Source organism: Haliaeetus leucocephalus, unplaced genomic scaffold, assembly GCF_000737465.1.
Source record: "Haliaeetus leucocephalus isolate CR32 unplaced genomic scaffold, Haliaeetus_leucocephalus-4.0 Scaffold199, whole genome shotgun sequence".
Taxonomy (NCBI): Eukaryota; Metazoa; Chordata; class Aves; order Accipitriformes; family Accipitridae; genus Haliaeetus; species Haliaeetus leucocephalus.
The window spans coordinates 107,730-108,046 of record NW_010972635.1 but is presented as its reverse complement, the minus strand read 5'-3'; positions in this window follow the sequence as shown (position 1 = coordinate 108,046).

Below are 317 nucleotides of genomic sequence, written 5' to 3'. Positions count from 1 at the left end.
ATGAATTTACGATCTTGTTGAGAAGACACAAGTAGAGGCCTTGCTTGAATAGATAAGGCCAGAAAAGATAAGAACTCCTGCCTTTGTTCTCATCCTTGTAGATAATTTAGCTTAAACTAACCATATGGTTTCACACCACTAATGAGAACTTAGATAATAAAAGCACTAAGGAGCACCGATGTATCAAAACATGTAAAAGACCATACTGCGCAGAATCACCTGAGGAGGGTCAAATAGCGGACAAGTGAGGAAGACTATGGAAGACCACCAGAGGACTCCTGAAGACCACCAGAGACCTTCAATGCGCCTGCGTAAAG